General features: G+C 44.2%; 1 long non-coding RNA gene across 2 annotated transcripts in view; it reads right to left on the bottom strand.

Annotated features, from left to right (window-relative positions):
- Window positions 1-497: 497 nt before the first annotated feature.
- Window positions 498-19,962, bottom strand: part of LOC129381259 (uncharacterized) — a 105,473-nt gene continuing 86,008 nt past the window's right edge. For both annotated transcript variants that reach the window (XR_008609473.1, XR_011891269.1), the window contains exon 4: window positions 498-3,644. This is a non-coding gene — a long non-coding RNA (uncharacterized lncRNA). The remainder of the gene's footprint in view (window positions 3,645-19,962) is intronic.

Below are 19,962 nucleotides of genomic sequence, written 5' to 3'. Positions count from 1 at the left end.
TATATATATATATATATATATATATTAAAAGACCGCTAAATAAATGTACTTCGAAACTGTAAATTTCAAAAACACGTCTTAAGGTGTAATATATAATTTCTGAAACACAACCATTATTGAAAAAAACAGCATATGTTTACGAAGTTGTGCTAAAAAAAGATTAGTTAAATCGAGTTTGGCACGAAAGCAACTTAGGCTATGCTGCACCAGCCACAAGGTGCAATATTAGAAGTAGCAAAAGCTTCATTGCTTGAAAGCTTATTCAAAAAGCCAGTTTCATCTAAAGTTCCGGACATCTGTTGGGTCTTACTAGTACAGTGCACAGGAAGACGAGACAAACAATATTGCACACACACAGCACTGACTTAGCCTGCTTTGAAAATAGACTACATGCTTTGCTCTCTGACAATTATCCATAGTGGGCAATCAATGTTATATGTTATTTAGAAACTAACAGCGCAAGAGACCGGACACAAAAAAGGAAACAGACAATTAAAGCACTATCAGCCAATTTTTACTGCGCACAGTGATAGTATACATTTGTATGAAATAGAAATGGAAGGGAGGAGCAGTGAACAAATTAAACAATTATGGCAAGAAACAAAGCACGATATCTAAAATAAAAATCACAGAATGGGCACCATCATCCACATGAAACCAGCATGCTAGATATATGAGGCTTTCTGCATCCATGGAAAAGGTGACATGTGAGTGCACTGTCGGTAGTTACTCTCCAAGGAAACTGCATTTCTTTCCGTGGGTGACGGCATCCATTCTACGATTATTGTGATGTTCATTTTAGATACCATGCCTTGTACTTTGTTGTCTGCTCCTCTTATTTTATCTATTGCACATATATCTATAGTGTGCGCAATAAGACGTAATCGGCACTTCGTCCATTTTTTTACTTCTGTTCGTCTGTCCCTTGCACTATTGCCATTTACAAGTTCATCATGTCACGAAAAAACTAGCGTAGCTGGCATTCTTTTGCTTTGTGTACTCACCAATATGAACATGTACAGGTTGAGGTTGCTTTTCAAGGGATCTACCGAGTTGTGCAATGTTCAGATTTGTGCAAATAGCTCTTTGCTTCAGGTTTCACCTTTGTTAGGCAGTCTTATGGTATATTGAAAGGATGCCACGAGTCTTTTGCTTTTGCAGAAAATGCAATTAGTGACAACGGTAATATGAGAAGCCAACAAACACTGACACTGAGGACAAAATAGAGGAAATTACGTGTGCTTAATAAATGAAATAAACGATAAAGGGGATAATAAGAATTAGGCACCTCGGTTAACCCCCTTCCTTCTCGTTTAGTGCCAAAGGTAAGTATTGCATGCTTAGTGAGAATTTATATTGTAATTTCAGCAAATTTTGATACTTTGGACCTTGACATTTTGCTGCTGGAACCCCTTTGAGTTCATCACTCGATTGTAGGAAGTCCTCTTCAGATATGCCCCTATTTGTGGTTCAGCAATGTGCTGAAATTGTGACATCATAATACTCGTAAGGTTAGACAGCTGCTTGACTTGGTCTTTTATCTTCCGGAGTTCAGTGAGGAGGTGCTCAACATCACCAAGGCTTTGCATCCTTGTCCTATAGCATTAGTGAGGCATTTCACTACCAAAAGAGCTTTCTCAGTGGCGTACTATCATCACTGTGCACGACATATCTTTGAAATGGTTTTATGTTGCTTTGAAAGTAGAACTGGGAGGTAGCATTGGTGCAACGTCTTTTTCAAAGGCCAATAAAGGGGGACATGAGAACCCATAGCATGATTGTTTCGCAGCAGCGTGAACACTGGGACAGAGCAAGTCTTGCAAAAAAAAAAGACCAGCCTATGTCAGTCGCACGCTGCCACTATAACTGAATATAGTATACCCAACGTTGGTGACCCATAGGTTAGCCCTAGCCACCAGGAAAATTGGAATAGAGCATAATAGGAGGAAGTGTAAAGTGAAAGTTGGAGTAAGATGGGGACAAGGCAACTACACATTCCCTTTTTTGTTAAGCTCCCAGACTTCAATACTTCTGACGGAATTCCTAGCTGTTCTAACATTGTGCAGGCTACACCCTTCCCAGCAACTGTGCTAATAATTGCAGACTATCGTCGTGCACTTCACTTTTACTGCTCCTAGAGTAGTAGCCTATATTAATACCTTAAGACTCACTGACCCCAAGTCATTTGCAGTTTACAATCAGTATGGCCACCTGGACACAGAGGTATATCATTGAATAAAGTGGGAGACAGTTTGGCCAAGGCTACTCTTGCTGGCCTAGTGTTTACTCTCCTTTCAACAACAGGTTTCCATCACTTGTCAGGTTTCGAAGATACACCCTTTTGACGTCACAATTAAATCTAACGACCCCCACGGAACTCCAGTGCTTACAATTTTCTTGCAACAGGACATTTTGAAAAACAAGACAGAAGTCAGTCACAAGAGTGCAATGTTGAGTCCCAACTCTCAATTTATACATGCACTGATATGGTCTGGCAATTCGCCCTTTGTGCAATGTCTGCAACACATTAGAAACATTACTGGAATGCCAGCGTTTCTCCCCGAGGTCAAAGCAAATTAGAATGCAACAGCTCGGTCTACCACTGAACTCGCCAGTGCTGCTGTCTTTCAGAGCTTCTGTTCTTGGACACTCACCTACAGGGATCTATCTATGCATCATCACAGATTAAGTTCTGTTGAATCTAACCAATTTCATTTTTAATTGTATTATTCTTCATTGACTCGTTTATAAATATATATGGATATTTTCTTTCCTTTTCTGTTTTACTACATTGACTGTTTACTGAATCGGCTTGTATTTTACTAGCTTTAATTTATTTATCAAAATTATTTTCATTTTTATTTAACAAATACCTAAAATCTGCCCGACTCTTGGCCAATCCGCCTGAGTGGGTATGTGTCAATTACTTCAAGGACATCATTTCCCAGATCGGGTTACTCCAGGGGGCACCATATAGGTGAAGCAGGGGCCAAAGTGAGGTGTCACAAACTCAGTCATATTGAATATTAATTTTTTGTTAGATGAAAATCTTAAGACCTTTAAACTCTAGAAAAAGTAATAATTAGCCTCAGAACATCCTACATTATTTCTTATAATTATTTTTCTACAGCCAATTTTCATTTTGTTTAGAAAGAAGTTACTGTGTCGCGACATCAGGACATGAAAGGGGGTCAATGTGGTAGCAGGTTATTGCAGTCTTTTGACACTTTATATCCGGCTTGCTCGGTCGTCTCCATGCTACTACTCGGGAGGTCCGATGTAGCAGCACAGCAGACAACCAAATGGGAGTGTCAAATTATCGCAATGTTCAGCTCCCACATAATTGCTTGTGCGTCATGCATAGTGCCACGACAGTAGAAACACCACCTCTGGCTCTAGAAATGCAGTTTGAAATTATTTAGGCTGCTCCAATACTCGATCATTTTTTTACACAGTTTAGAGGTCGCAAACCTTCATTTTTTTGCAAGAAATGAAGATCCAAACATATTATGTTAGTATGCCTTTAGAGCACTATGCGAAAGCTCAACCGCCAAAATCCCTTTTTCCGGGCACAGGAGGGTCCAATTAACACCCATGCGGTCGGGTCCCTGGTGCAACACGCCAAACACTTGATGTAGACGCCCCTGCAAGGTATAGGAAAGAAAAAAAAACCTTCAGTAATATGCAAATTGTTTTCAATTACCTACAGCCCACGAAAGTTTCAATTTTTTGCACAGCTACTGCAATAGTGTTTCAAAATATACGGCCTTTTTGTTTTCTGAATGCACAAAAGGTTTCAATGCATGTTACTGTACTGCGCAAATTTTAAAATTGTGCTTGTGATTGTCTGTGGTTACTTGCATTACCACTACTCTTAAATGTCTTAATTGAACCACCATAAGCTACTAATCAATCAATCATGCTATTCCGTGTATGAGAAATATGAGAAACCCTTTTATGGTCTGTTGTAGAGCATTCATTAAGGCTAATTTACATACTTTTGTATGCTGTGGTATTTCAATTAAGTTTTATACCAGTGTGGACAAGTCAAACAACTAGACAAACTGAAAGCTTTGTCATGAAGTTCAAGGTGACCACTGCAAATGAATTGTGTTGCTACAAGTGACACATGCGATGTGCGCTGTGCTCGCATCACTGGCAGCCCATTTCCATTTTTATTCATACCTTATTTTCTTTAACAAAACTATTTTTTCTACACGCTAATGCTGAAGATTTCCATGAAGAAAGGAGTCACATGTAGGACACTACATGAAGACGCGAAGTAGGAGACACGATACAATTTGGCATCTGATACGACGCGTGGCGCTGCATGTTCCAGCATGCTTACCCACGATTTGGGGCACATGGGCGTACATCCGAACGAGCGAGCGGTATTATACTCCGCACAGATCCAGCGCCCCAGCGTGTAGGCTCGAGAAATGCACTATGAACAGCTTTGCACAACGCTGCTTTGCTTTACGTGAGCACTACCAATAAAATTATGCATCTGCGAGTGACAAAACCCTTCACAACAGCGTGTTGTCCACCGACTCCATTGACAGCCAGCAATAGAGCTGGTAGGCCTAGCTCGGCAGACACCGCAGCCGACGGCGCTTGGAATTCAGCCCAAGCTTGTCAAAGAACTCTTTATTTTGCCAACACGATTAACACTATATACTTAGGTCACTCGTAATTAAATACAATTGGCTTACTCGACGTCGTCGATGCAAAAGGCAAATGTGCAGGCCATGCCAGCAGCCTCGCTCAGTCGACTGTGTGCTGTCTGCCTGCAATATGCCCTCGTATCGGAGCTCCTTATCTCGCAGTAGCTTAGTACTAGTGTACTAGGCGCAGCTTTGCAGAAGAGGCACATGTTCGAGATAATTTTACTGAACTGCTATTTAGTGCGGGAAACAAATTGTGCCCGGCAAAATAAAAAAGAGGGGAGGGCGAGAAACCGTCATGGAGGGAATGCCGGAGAATGTCACACGCCAGCCACGCTGTCATTGGCTGCGGCAAAAAAAAAAAACTCGGTGCCTTTCCACTTTGTGAAGGATGACCAGCGAAGCTGTGTATGTGGGCCCTTTAACGGTGAACAGCACCTCCGCCGCGGGTCGGGTCGGCATTGCACTACCTTCGGTATCGGCCCACAAGTGGGGAGTGCTTAACGCTTGCTTTACCGTCACCACGGGTTGGCCCGGCATTGCACTATCTCTGGGATCGGCCCACGTATGGGGAGTGCTTAACGCCTGCTTCACCTCTGCCGCGGGTCGGCCCGGCATTGCACTCTCTCCGGGATCGGCCCACGTATAGGGAGTTTTTTGCTTACCATGCTACAACACGAAAATTTCCTTGGACAGTAGAGGTATATAGCTTCGCTGTAAAATGACAATGCGGTTAGAAGCGTCCCGACGACTAAAACCGGCCCGGTTTGTTGCACGCCGGGTGTCACTTCGGCACAGCAAAACACCTCAATTCCGGCTGCCAGACACCCCACATTCCAATAGAGATGTCGGGTGGACTTCCAAGGGATATATTAATTAGCAAGAGGCAAAAAACGTGCCATCATGGTCATAAAAGAGACGTTTTCTGGTATGTTCAAATTATAACCCAAAGCCATTACAGCTCGAGCTAAAGCATACACTAGTTTCCATATTTTCCCATGGCAATGACTGAAAACTTTAGTTGGTTGAACATCCCACCTGTGCCAAGAAGAAGGTCGTAAAAAAGGGAACGGCCCATTGCATTTCCATGCGATAATCCGCACACGGCAGACGTTGCATGCCGTGCATGTAGTGATATAGACATTCAAAGTTGGGAGTAACAGATCTCCCATTCCCACTGCCAGACCCTCTCTCCGCCTTTGCGCCCGCTGGTATGTGCTTCATTGGCTGTTATCCTAGTGTTGCGACCTGTGTGATTGGCTACTGCCAGGAGGGAGTGTTTGAACAGAGGTGCTATACTGACGGTACAGGGAGAAAGAAAGCTGCTCTGGGCTCATCCAAACGCTCGCTGCTAAACACTTTGTTTTTCCTATTCAAGGATGTAAATATGTTTCGTTCAAACAGGCATTGATAGCTGCAACTACCTGTCGGAGCCAACTTCCACCTCGACTCAACCACTCAAAGGTGCGAGAATACAGCTATAATATGCACCGTTTTGTCAAATCCTTGTTTCCACAAACTGTGACAGACTGTAATTTGTTACCAGAGGAATGTGTTTCAATATCTGATAATCACCATTTTTATTTTCGTCTGTTAGTCTGTCTTGCTTAAATTTACTATGGCACTTGAAAATGTTCACTTATTGTGTGCTCCCACCTTGATGTTACCTTTATTTATACATTCTTTACTTACAGTGAACAATTTAATACATCTTTCTCTAACTGTCCCCCCTCCCCCTGTGATAATGCCTTCGAGGTGACGCAGGTATTCTTGTAAAAAAATAAAGTGCCAGTAAACCTGTGTGATTGTATGTGATTTCCCAACTTCCCAAGCTTCTGATTTCTTTAACCCGAAGCCTCCGCCATGCTACCATATGGAGCCGGGTTCGAGCTAACCTAGCACTGCAACAGTGCACCTCAATCTAAGTACATAAGCATTTTTGCATTTCGCCCACATTGAAATGTGTCTGCTGTGGCCAGGATCCGACCTGCAACCTCAAGTTCTTCCATAACCGAATACTGAGTCGTAAAAGCTGTAAAAAAGCAAATTAAGGAAAACGTCGAGTGCATTCTACTCCAGTGATCATCAAAGTCCTCAAATCTAAATGACACCTTTTCGCCACCAATGTGACAACCAACAAGGCTGCATGCTTATTCAATAAAGTGTGCATGCATGGGCACAGCTTATTCCCACCAAAGAAAAAAAAATTCAGTTTCGCTAGAAAGGCGAAGCACAAATTGCGATAGCAAATTAGCGGATAGTAGTTTTAGCGGCTGTATAAATTTGTAAAGATTCGCTTACTAACTAAATTAACAATGATAGAATGTGTACGCATGAATGAACGAGGACGTAGGAAGAAACACACACAGACAGCACTGCTTTCTACGCCCTTGTTCAGTCCCGCTTACACATTCTATCATGGATTCAAACGAACTAAACCGCCAACGTGTTTTAACTTAATTGACCAGCACAGTGTCATGCGCGCACAGGTAAGCATGAACATGTCGCTCGATGAGTGCGGAAAATCTGTCAAAATTATGGAGTGAGGAATCGCGGCAGCAGCAAGTGAATTGACCTTGACGCATCTCTCACTTCAATAGAGAGTTTTAGAATAGGGGCCCCAAACGTTTTGGGGCCCCAAAGAAATAGCGTCGAAGCCACTGCGCATGCGCGAGACGCAAACTGCCTTTGGGTTTTGCGTTGGGAACGCTATTTCACCGATTTAGCGGGAGCTCAAATAGCGTTCCCAAAAGCTTTGCGTCAACAAACATGGCGGCACCCATCGAAGCGACGGCGCTAACCTAGCACCAAACTGGGTTCGATTCGCGGTAACAAGCTAGAAGGGACTGCAGTTATCGCTTTCTCTTAACTAGCGTGTGTTATCAAGATTGATTCATTAGACGCCACTGATTCCGAATTCGAGTGTGGATTTTATGGCTCGTAGGCCTAACACGGCTAAGCTTGGCTGGTGAAGGCACGTAAAGGTGGTTTTGTTGCTCCAAACTGAGCACGACTAATTGTTTGCTGCTTGAAGAATAACCTCTAAATTGTAATTAAACGCGAATACACGCAAGTCAAAATTACTATTCATGTCATAAGATGGTATACTGTATTTAATTATTTTTAATCGTTTTTCTTAGACGCCGTAGTGGCGCTGTCAGCGCAAGACGCTATCTGCAAACGCAAAGCCCTATTCTAAACCTCTTCACTCCTGCGTGCCCCAACGCTAACACGCAAAGCTCTTTGGGGCCCCAAAATATTGGGGCCCCTATTCTAGAGCTCTCTAATGCGAACGAAACGTCGAAAACAGTGCATACGAAGCTACCGGCACTACACGCACTCTGCAAACATCGCAGATCGCTTTCGAGGAACAGAGCTCCGGGAACGTGTCCCTATGGCGTCGGCGATCCGCATGGCCAACACCATGATAGGTGCCGTGGTTGTCTCCACTCTACAGAGCGGCGGGCGCAGAAGACATCAGGAACCCGCAGCCGCCGAAAAACGCCCCTTCTCTCTCGCCTGCCCCTCCCTCCCTCTTTCGAGCGTGACAGGAGAGGCACGCATCCGGGCCGCGTTCCTCGTTCGCGCACGCGAGGTAGAACGGCGTTCGCCGGCTCACCCTCACACGCTTTCACTCGCACATACAGCATACGATGCGTGGCGACCATTTTATCACCCTTGGACTTTATACAGAGTGAGGCGACACCGACGGTAGAAATGCGCCTGGAGTGTCCATATAGTTGCTATCAATTGCAATAATAGAAAACATCTTGCTCCCAAATAGGCACACAGAAGTACAGAAGTATCAGTGATGCAATCTGTGGCCCTTTTACTGATACGAAAGGCAACCAAAAGTTTGCATGCAGTATTTTCTTAGCTTCTGCCGAAGTTCTTACCCCCATATTCTTAAGATCGACTCGAAGCTCGATCTTCCTCCACTCTGAGTTGGCACAGCACAACTCGACTGATGAACACTACACTTCTGAACTGCTATGAAATATTATGAAGTGCAGTGATTCAGTCAAGGGGTTGCGTTGCTATCTACATTCTTGATTCAAGGCTGAGAGAAAAGTGGAGAAATGTTCTAGACACGGGGGTTAACCTCGCGAAATTAAATGTTCACACTTGCAAGCCATGCAATGTGCAGGCAATGCGCATTGCCTTTATTTCCAATTAAATGTTTGTGCTCATGTTAAGTAATAGCAAGCAGACATGAATGCAGTGGTAAAAGCCAACAAAGATTAGCGCTGCGGCTAGGGTTTGTTTGCCTTGCGAAATTAATTGAATTGTTCGGTTTTACGTGCCAAAAGCACGATTTCATTATGAGGCACGTCGAGTGGGAAACTCCGCATTATATTGACCACCAGGGGATCTTTAACGGGCCCCAATGCATGGGACACAGGTGTTTTTGCATTTCACCCCCATCGAAATGCAGCTGCCGCAGCCAGGATTCGTTCCCGCTACCTCGTACTTGGAAGTGCAACAGCATAGGTCCTAAGCCACCAGAGCGGGTTCTTTGCCTTGAGGCTACCATCGCCAGCAACACAGCAAAACCTGTGAGATATTGTTCGATCTTGCATTTCAGCATTAGCCCTCATTGCTTAAGTCAAACACGATTTTGAAGTAATTTAGGATGATAAGCTTGAGAGAACAGCGAGTCTTAAAACACATTTAACATGGGAAGCGGAATTTTCCAGTTATGACCACAGCTCAACGTACTGCCATACTTTTATGGTTTCCTTACGTGTGGTTTTACATTGCAACAAATGCGGCTGCAAAGCAAAATTTGGCAGGTGCTCGATTTTGTATAAAAGCCAGGACCAAAACCCAATACCAAAAGAGGCGTTTTTCATTAGGAAATGCAAAGATGCATGCGCCAGCCAGGAATCACTAACATGGTATGACAGAACTCTTCAATGATGTCATTTTAGACTGCCCGCACCGATACCGAGACGTCACATCTGTTTTTGTATCTTCTTAGGATGCTGCAGTGATTTGATTCTGGTTTATTCTGCGGTCTTTGCTTTGTTTTCTTTGTTCCTTTTGTATGTGTACTTATTCTGGGTAGATTCCAATAAAATCAGTTGAGACAGCGCTCGTGTTTTGCACTTCCTTTCTTTGTCCCCTGTGTTTGCATTGAAGTATCGTAGCAAATTAGTAGACAGCTATACAAAGTAAGAATAGTTTTATTGAACTTGTAAACATTCGCTAACTAAATTAAGCATGGTGTCACGCGCACAAGCAAATGTCAACACCTCTCACTCAATGACCGCAGAAACTTTTGTGCAACAATGCATAAAATGACGTTTTGTTAAGAACATAACTAGAATGTCAATGGATTTTTCTGCAAAGTTCAGGAATTAATACTTCGAAACACGTGTCATCCGGAGAATTTGTTCCAAGTGAATCCACCTTGCAAACTCCACGGTTACAATTTGTAAATTGCAATATGAGCCATGAGGTGATTAGTTGAAACTTAATTAGTTATTTTTGTCAATTACTTGATTATGCATTTAAATTTTTTGTGCAAGCAATGTCCGCCTCTTCGAGCAGACTAGCTCATGAACTAGAATTGTGCCATCTGCTACAGGCAACCTTCAAAAATTTTTGAAAGTGTTTGCTGACGCACCCTAATTACAGGCTGTTAATTTATTACCGAACCTTATCTTTCTATAACTTCAAACAAACAGTGTGCGTGTGGCATAAAGCATTATAGAGAAAACTGCTCGCATAAGCACTCATTTACAGGCCGTGTTATTCTCTTGCGGAAATGCAAGTGGCATCGCTGACACTCTTGGTATAACTGGGCGAGACGATTGTTTACGCTGCTGTACCAAACGCACGGTCTTGTTTCCCATTTGATGCAGAGATAAACAGTGTATCACTGGAATTAAGAAATGTGTCAGCGTAACAACACATACAGACCCACCCATCTATGTAGCGAATGCCCACAGGTACAGTGACGTACAGATGTTGGCACAGTGCTTTGTCGCCGCTTGCCGCTTATTGTGTACACACCCTGCGTAGTGAAAAGTCGATTTCAAATCGCTAAAGCCATAACTGAGCTATAAAAGCGGTTTCCTTTGTCCTAAGTGTTTACATTTCAGCTCAGGTCCACTAGTAGCTGGTGCACGAACTCGACAGCGCCAGGCCTAACCTTCGCTGAACAGGATCGACATTGGCTCAAACTTACACGTGCACTGCTTGAGAGTGTGGAAGCTAGTGCATTCCAATTTTGTAGGCATGTTTGACTCATTTTGAGTGCAATTAATTACATATACAAGCGAAGGCGCTGTTATATCCTTGCTTTCAGTTTCGAAGTGCTCTGATCACCAGCGCCATGCTGCGCCCAACATTGTTACTCGCCATGTTTTCTTTCTCTCTGTTGCAATGCAATCTTTGTTTGGCCCTTCATAACGGAAGACTCCTCGTTACTTCTGCGCCACTCCACACCCCTGCCATTATGCCTGCTCTGCAAGCCTGCCCCTCGGTCAGCGTCATCCTGACGACACTACACCCCATCACTACATTGGCGACAAGGCAAAACCTTTCAGCTACTACATACACCATGGACGATACTCCGCCTGCCACTTCTTTTGTCTCCTTCACCAACAATGACTGCTTCGACGCTGGCCTTTCTGTCTGCTGCTCCTGCTAAGGCGTTCACACCACCGTCTTTCCTTGCTTCACCCGGTACACCTGCAATACCTTGGCAAATGCGGAAGCACTCATTTGAGATGTTTTTGCAAGGGGACCAGCTACTACAACTTGTCTAGAGGTCTCAAGCATCTTTGACAAGCATTATGAAGACAATATCAAGCGCTTGGTACACCGAATCATCTTCCGGGACCGCAAACAGCAGCCAGGCGATATTTTCCAAGAGTGTCACGATGCTACATCGGTTGGCATCTGCTTGAGTGTTTTGTGCTTGGCATGACCAGTCCCTGCAAGACCAGACCTTGCAAGGTGTCGCGCAACGTCTAAAAAAATACGCGAAAGGCTTCTGTACGAAGGACCTTCATTGACACTACAGAAGGCCAACTTCAGCTGATCCGGCTGTTAGCTGATCCGCTCTCCAGCATATCATGTCATCTGTTTAAAAAACTGTCCAGGTAGCTTGCGCTACCTAGATGCTGTTTTGATTTGGGGCTGCACACAAGCAGAGCATGATAAAAATCTGCAAACTATGTTTTCCAAAATCTCGGCTGCTGGCATGAAGCTAATTGCAAACTGCATTCAGTGTCCCAAAGCTCACTTTTCTTGGACACAGGATCAGTGCAAACAGCCTTTCTCTCCGTAAAATAAAGTCAATTGCTGATGCACCGCAGCCAACTGACCCCCAAAAGTTGTTGCATTCGTTTCTCGGTCTTGCTGGATACTACACTAAAGTTGTCCCCTATTACCCTGAGTTGGTAGAGCCTCTTAGAAAACTAAGACAAGTGCAAGAGTTTGCCTGAGACCGAGACACTGAATTTAGATTCCAATCACTTAAGGGAGTACTTGCTTTGCGTCCTGTAGTGCACATTTCAACTACACCTGCCCATAATTGTAATGGCCGATGCTTCAGATGATGGCTTGAGAGCTGCCCTTCCAACAAAAATGCGGACATCAACTATATTAACAGTGGCTTTTGCATTACGCACATAACTCCCGCAGAACGACGGTGCTCCATAGGAGAACGGGAAACACTGGCATGTCTTTTTTCTTGAGTACATTGGCATGTTTACTTGTGGGGTAGATAGTTCACACTTCAAATTGATCACTAAGCTTTTGTTGCATTGTTGTCTTCCAAAGGTTCTGGTCATTGTCCTCAAGATTTCTTGATGGAGTGCTCCACTCCTTTACTACAATTTCAGCTGATGACACAGGGTGCAAGACAATTTATTGCGATTCCTTTCTGTTACTTGAACCAGCATCAGCGCGACCTTCGTTCCCTTTCAATAAAATTTCAGCTAATTTTCTCTGATAGAAGCACAAATTCTCCAAGTTTTCCCAGAGTATTTCCACACTACTCGAAATCCCCGAGAATTCCCAGTTTTCCCAGTTGGTAGATACCCTGCAACTGCTGATTTCCTCCAGGTGGGTCAGTCTGGAGGTGCTGTCTACGTGAAGCAGATGCCAAAGAGGTGTGTTGCCTCCGCAGGGGGCCCTTAATGGTCTAAACACCCAGAATCGGCTCAACCCCCAGGATCCCCCTTTCGCCGGACACGGCTACACGCGTGAGGGTCAAACCCTCGTGTGCTCGGGTACATGGTGTCGCAACACACCAAACTTCTGCGGATGCAGATGCACCTGCAGGAACATTGCCAACATAGATCACACAATGGACGAAACTAGAGCCTATTCAAATTGCATAGATCACAGCATTTTTTAGGCCACTCGGCATTCGATTGTAGTGTGAGGGTTATTTTCAAGCAACAGAAATCTGGAGAAAATCACTTGAGTTACAAACGAGTAAATGTGGTAACTGTGTTTAGTGGCGCATAAGCAACTAAGGCTATCATGCGCCTAACACAAGGTATAGCTTTAATGGGGTTGGGACCCCTCAGCGAGTCCTTGTCTGGGTAAGGGCACTGAGGATCCCAACAAATTAAAGACCTCGGCCTTCTTCTCGGACATGAGAAGGTAGATGAGGTATACCACAATTTGTAAAGCATACGGTCAGCATTCACTTTTTCAACTCCGGATTCCTTCAAAAAGCTAAAAACATCTGCGACACCAACAAGTGCATTTTCCCCTAAAATCAATGCTGGATGAAAAGGAATGTGTCTTGTAAAATGGGGTAAAATGTTTTTCCCTCAGTGTTTTGAGTTCTGTGCATAAGAATAAGATGCGATTTACTGTCAGTTAATCTCTGCATTTACCACAACCAGGCTTGTTTTCTTTTGTCAGAATGAAGTTTTGTATGAGGTACACGTGTCCAATGTACAAACTACATAAATAACTTCAAAAAATTGTCCCTGATGTGTGCACGACTTCCATTCTCCTAAGCTGGGTTTTATAATTTGTAGTTGTTAATTAGTTGATTACTCCTTGTATATTGCCATTTGTCTTCGAACGAACTTAATGCAATCTTTATGGGACATGCTTATTTTCTCTATCGCTTTGTGGGCTTGTGCAGTGCATACGTCTGCTCCCTCATTGCCATCAATCTGCCTTTTTCATGTTCCTGTGCTGCCCTCTGCCGCACGCTGCTGGAAATGTTTTGCAAGGGGGCTTTTGCCGGTTGATTTGTGTATCTGTGCCAATGTTGAGTGCATCGGTTGAGCGTTTCGTGGACCTCAAATAATTATTAATGGCTTCCCTGGGGCAGCATGTCGTTCCTGGAAGTCTACTTGTAGCACACACAGACTATGGGGTGAGCAGGCCTGAGTGCACTGCGATGCTAACAGTGCTGCCCATAAGGCATGCCAAGTTGCACCTGCCGATGCGGCTGCCTTGTAATTTGCTGTCGCTGACGTCTGCTCTTGCACCTCGCTTTTTGTATTCTTTTTGCACAATCTTTATACATTTTGCATATTTAAGAAGTCTTAGAGTGCAGGCTACCTTGTCGGATCTGCCGAAGCGGTGCATTTGTCAACATCTATAGCCACAGATCGTTGTTAGCTTCAAATACTGAGTAAACAGAGCATCATGATATGTAAAAACGTAGCAAAACATATATATCTGCGTATATGAGTTGCATTCCACCACGAGACGAGTCAATACGAGCGGCCAAGCAACTTAACGGCAACTGTGATCCAGACACATATTGCAGGCTGTTATTACCGATTCTTGTGTTTAACTTCATCATACTTACAGTTTGCGCGTGCCATAAAGTATTATTAGAGAAAACTGTGCTCGGCACAAGCGCTCATTTATAGGCAGTGTAGTTTTTCTCACGAAAACGCCAGTGCCATCCATCGATGACACCGTTGGTAGCGAAGCGAGGCCGTTGTTTATGCTGCTGTACCAAACGCAGTCTCCTTGGTTTCCTGTTTCACGCAGAGGTAAAGAGTGCCTTTCTGGAATTAAGAAATGTGTCAGCATAACAACACATACAGACCCACCATAGTGGATGCGACCTGCAGCCTTTGGGAATGGTGCCGGACAGATGTTAGCACTGCACTGTCGCTGCTTGCCGCTTATTGTGTATGCACCGTGTATGCAAGTCGCTATTGGGCTTCAAGTGAACTATAACAGCAGTCTCCCTCAACGTAGCAGCTCATCTTTAAGTTCAATTTCTACCGGTAGTGGGTGCACGAACTCGACAGGCCAGGCCTGACCCAGCTTTCACAAAACAGGATCAACACTGGCTCAAACTTCATGTGAACAGATTGGGAGGGCTGAAGCTCCTGCATTTCAACGTTGAAGCCATGTTTCAATATTTTGAGTGCGAATAATTATACATACAAGCGAAGGGGCAGTGGCTATCGCATTATTGGTTCGACTGCTGATTGCATGGGGTTCGGTTGAACGATTGTGGTCGGTACACTGATTTTGTAGATGCCGTCAACAAGCAAGCCCATTGCGCTATGACAACTTACGCCCGTGGGTTGTGTCGTTGTAGGTCTGTTATGATAAAATGGTCTCAGCGACATGCTGTGCTGTAAAGTTTGCCAATCGATGATGTCAGCGTCTTCTCGGTCTCGTATCGAACCAGTGTTACGTGCCGTAAACGAGCCTTAAACGAGTACGTGAAGTCAGGCATGCGCTGCCACCACCAGCAAGAGAGGGCCTACACAGCAAGACTTCATCAGCAACGTGATGTTTTTGAAGTGTCACCCAAGCATAACACAGTGATTTTTCTATAAATGTGCTGGCCATCAATGCAAGATGGCAACTGCGTGGTTCACAGTGCATCCGGACGAAGCCCTGGCCACTTTGTTTTAAAGTGGAGTTAGTCTAACGCTAAGCATGATTTCAGCACTGCACTGATGTAGAGCTACCAGTGGAGTTCCAACGCGGTGCATGCATGAGTGTTTGCTGCTGTGCGTGTCCGGGAGCTTTTTTTTTTTTTTTTTTGCTAATTTTAGGCCGTGCGGTCGGGTATCACTTCCAAAAAAACGTTTTGCGACTAACCTGCTAGGGTCGGGCGCACGCAGCTTCGCACCATGAAAAAGTCCGATTCTTATGCAATTTGAAACACAACAGTTTTATGTAATGCTCTTGTGATCCTTGTTATAATATGTATTACTTCCTCATGTAACAGCATGACTGCATTTCTGGAGTAAATATGGCAACTAGTTTGGCAATTGAAATAAACCCTGTAAAGGATTGTGAAATAAGCAAATGTGCTACATCATTAAGCGGAGAGTGTAGACGAGCACAGGCGACAACTGATAATTTAGACTCCATAGGGAACATAAATAAGTCCAAACTATCAAATGTCCGAAAAAACGAATGTGCTAAAAAAAAAAAAAAACTTTACGTTTTAAGGCCCCCGTGCAAGGAACAAGTGGTCGATGCGTTGCTACATGCACTTCCACTTAAGTCCAACCAAGTCTGCCTGTGTTTCTGCCAGTTTTAAATTTCACTGTAGGCCGATGCAAGAACTGCAAAGGCTTGAGTCTGCATTTGGAAGGCTCCGGAGCACATGGCACATCATCATCCGATTCAGAGTCGCAGTTGGATGATGGGAGAACTTGCTCAATTATTTCATAATCATTCAATTCGGCACACAATGAAACCGCGCTGTCGACATCTGCAAAGTCTTCGAACTTAATGGTGGCAGGAATCAGCTCACCGCAGCCTAGCAAGTCATCAATGATGTCCGCATTTGAGTTCTTTGTGGTAGGTGGCAATTCAGCTTCTTCAGTTGCGGAGTCGGGCTCATTCGGACAGTGAGGCACCGTTGGTGCCATTTGACGTGGCATATCTATGAGTTCACAAGAGACTTCTTGGAGCCATACCAGAGCAATGTCTGGAAAGCAAACTAAAAAAACAAGCACATCCATAACAGACCGGCGATAGCGGGCCATGCGCAGGGGTGCCAGAAAAGGATGCGATCGCGATGTTGATGCAACCTCACAATCCAGGCAAGGCTTCCACGATTGGCATTTGCAGTTAAATCTCGGAGGCATAGAGCAGCGACCAAGGCAAGACCTCAGAGATTACCATTTAGCGTGTAATCTCCTAAGTCACACTCGATGTCTTGTCGAGGTTTCCAAAGAAAATAATGGCAACCGAGTTGACGTACGCTACAGCCATGGACGGAGTCCAGATAATCGAATGTAGAGCTAGCAGCTGTCCAAACTATTGGTCGTCTTTACACACGAAGTCTATAGAGCCGTTGGTGGTGCTGCGAAGCTGTCTAAATTAGCAAGCATGTCCGGATTATCGGTGTCCAATTTATCGGTCGGCGACTGTATTAGCGAACTGGCTTCCAAGATTTACTAAACTGCTATGTTGGTTGCCTCAAGCTCGCCCCCGAGCTCCAGCGTACCTGAAGTGCAGACACACTACATACCTTTGTTTGAGGTAAAGCCCCTGCACAAAAATCTGCGGCAGTCACAATCCCTCATGTATGCTGTTCCCGACTCGAGCATCTGACTGAATGGAAAACTACAAATTTCCCCATGTCACTGATAACACAAACTGCAATTGCACAGTGGCAGCAAGTGAAGACCTATCTTTAGCATTGCTTATGTAAGAATTCATTCAATTATATGGCTGGGGTTACTATGTCATGCGAACGAATACATTGCAGTGGAGCTGCTTAGAGCAGTCATTCACTTGAGGTCGCCAAGTGTGAGTCTCATTTTTTTGTTAGTCTTTTGATGTTTGTTGCGATTGCAATTAACACTTGTACAGTTATGTTGCCAACAACCTTGTGCCATCGCTCATCTATGTAAATAAAAAAATTATGGGGTTTTACGTGCCAAAACCATGATTTGATTATGAGGCGCCAATGTAAATATCCATCACATGTGCAATAAAATTACTCTTTCTCATCTATGCTGTGGCTCTGGTTATACTTGTTTTGCATCCTGCCTTTCTGGTGTGACGACAACATATGGCAATGAGGGCTAGGGACAAAATGAGTTACTTGTGAGCAGTGTATACCTTTGGGGCCATTGCTTCGTGTTGAGGACCAACCACCAAGCTTTGGTTACACTGCTCTCGTCGTTGGGGATGGGTTGGCGTCCTTCGTGCATTTCTAGACGGTGCACACGACTGCTCTATTACAACTTTGATGAGTACTACAAAGGCGGGAACAATGTGGTTGCCGACACCTTATCTGGCTGCCTACTACGGCAGAGTAGTTGCAGGAACGAGAAGAAATTGAGTCTGTTGTTTCTGCCTGTATCACAAAACAGCAGCTTCAGGAAGCCACAAGTAGGGACACTGGGCTTCAAGAGATAATGCACCAAGTTTCAGAGGGCTGGCAACCGAAGAAGTCTTTACCGAATGAACTAGTTCCCTACTTCCACGTTCAACAAGGACTCTCATCTCACATGAGGAGAGAAGGGTGCACCCCCTGAAGTATTGAGGGAGATGCTCTTAAATTTTGTGCATGAAGCTCACCCAGGCATAGTAGGAACGAAGCACAGACTGTTGGGGTTGTACTGGTGGCACAGAATGGATTATAAAGCCAAACAAGCAATTGCAAGCTTCCATAAATGTCAGACTGCTGATAAATCAGCTGGCTTTTGTCCCACTACAACTACTGCCATGGCTAGTGACCATGGGAAAAGCTGGCAATTTCTATTGAGCCTCCAGCTGGTGTGCTTATGGAATACAGATTTGTTGTACCATCAGTTGATTATCCCTCTCGCTGGCCCAAGGTGGGTTTTGCACCTGCAATACCAATGGAAACAGTAATCGATTTCATACAAGCAAAGCATAGTTCAGTGGGGAAGACAACCCCAATTCCATCGTGACTGACAATAGCCCCCAATTCAAGTCATGGGCAATTCGAAGAATTTCTGCAGGAAAGAAACATCGAGCACCTGACGTCATTGATATGCTACCCCAAACTAACGGGTTAGCAAAAAGATTCAATAGGGTGCTCAAGGACTATATCCAGTTGGCAAGACTGGAAGACGACAACCTCAAGAACAGTGTTGCCGACTGCGTGGGAGTTTACCAATGCACTCCTCATGCCATAACCAGTGTGTCACCCAATGTACTTCTGCTTGGCCGAGAGCCAAGAATGCGGCTTAATATTGCCGGTTTGCCAACAGACACTTTATTTGAGTATTCCACATTAGCAAGTAGGTTATGTAGTCAGAAAACGAAAGCCAGGGAATGGACATGTTAAGTACATTGGCGCTTTCACTATAGCCAATAAAGTAGGACCAAGCACATTACAGTAGATGACAAGCACACATGGAATGCGTCAAAACTACTCCAGGGTAGGAGGTGGTGCACTGGCGACACTTGTAATTGAGGTCTACGATGTGTACACCCTTGATGATGATGATTAATTCATTGTTTCATGGTGCAAGGGCCAAGTATGACCAAGGAGCCCAAGCTAGTGTTAAATTAAGTACGAGGTAGACTTAAGTGCGTAAATGTAGATGTAACAAAAGTATGGCAATGACTAATGAAGTGTGCTATGAACGCCAAAGTGATATTACTGATGGATGATATGACGAACTAGAATATGCCAGTGGTAAAATTTTGTAAGAAGCACTACTGCCTTAACAAAACCCTTGAAACTCAAGAGCCTGGAGGCATGTGCTTTACAAAAACCATCACAGCAGCATCCTCTAGCAAGAGGGTGTGCTACGAATTTCCTGGGTTAATAAATGTAACTAATCATTCAAGAAACTTAGAAATGCTTTTGTAGCAAAAAACGGTTCTGTGCCATATCATGAGAAGCCAACAAACAAAAACACTGAGGACAACATAGGGGAAGACAGTTATACTGATTAATTGAATTAAAGAAAATGATATATGAATGGAAATGAAAGTGGATGAAAAAACAACTTGCCGCAGCTGGGGAACGATCCCATGTGTTTGCAATACGCGTGCGATGCGCCAAGAAACATAACGAGATGGAGAGGGATATAATAGTGGTATGCCAGATGAAAATGTTTCTCTCAGCTTCGGCTTTCTGGCACTCCAGGAGGACGTGGAGGACGGTCAGCCTCTCACCACATCTACCACAGGTCGGAGGTTCATTTCCAGTCGGCAGAAAATTGTGGGTAACATGGGTGTGTCCTATCCCAAGTCAGCAGAATAGGACAACAGTTCGTTGCATTTTCGATGTGGAATGCCAGGAACTTAACTGTGGCTTAATCACATGAACCTTATTATTTGTACATTACCCACTTTTCAGATGAACAAACTCTTCAGAAATCCCCTGATGACT

Source organism: Dermacentor andersoni, chromosome 1, assembly GCF_023375885.2.
Source record: "Dermacentor andersoni chromosome 1, qqDerAnde1_hic_scaffold, whole genome shotgun sequence".
Taxonomy (NCBI): domain Eukaryota; kingdom Metazoa; phylum Arthropoda; class Arachnida; order Ixodida; family Ixodidae; genus Dermacentor; species Dermacentor andersoni.
The sequence above is the reverse complement of the archived record's forward strand: the minus strand, read 5'-3'. Positions and strand labels throughout refer to the sequence as shown.